This window comes from Eubalaena glacialis, chromosome 13 (genome assembly GCF_028564815.1).
Source record: "Eubalaena glacialis isolate mEubGla1 chromosome 13, mEubGla1.1.hap2.+ XY, whole genome shotgun sequence".
In the NCBI taxonomy this organism is placed as follows: domain Eukaryota; kingdom Metazoa; phylum Chordata; class Mammalia; order Artiodactyla; family Balaenidae; genus Eubalaena; species Eubalaena glacialis.
The window spans coordinates 93,138,862-93,139,123 of NC_083728.1; positions in this window are offsets into that span (position 1 = coordinate 93,138,862).

The window sequence follows — 262 nt, forward strand, 5'->3', positions numbered from 1 at the left end:
CCGGGATTGCGGGTCCTCAGCGCCTTCCCCGCCAGGCGCCCCTCGCCCTGGGGAAGGGGCCCTAGTGGGCGGAGCCTCGTCCAGCGTGCCAATGGCGGGGCGGGAGCAGGGCGGGGCGGGGCGCGCGGGCGGGGGGGGCGGGAGGCGGGGCCGGCGGGCGACCGGCCAATGGCGGCGCGGGGGCCGGGCGGCGGGCGGTGGGCGGGGGCGCGCGGAGGCGGCGGCGGCGGCGGCAGCGGCGGCGAACAAAGAGGCGGCGGGC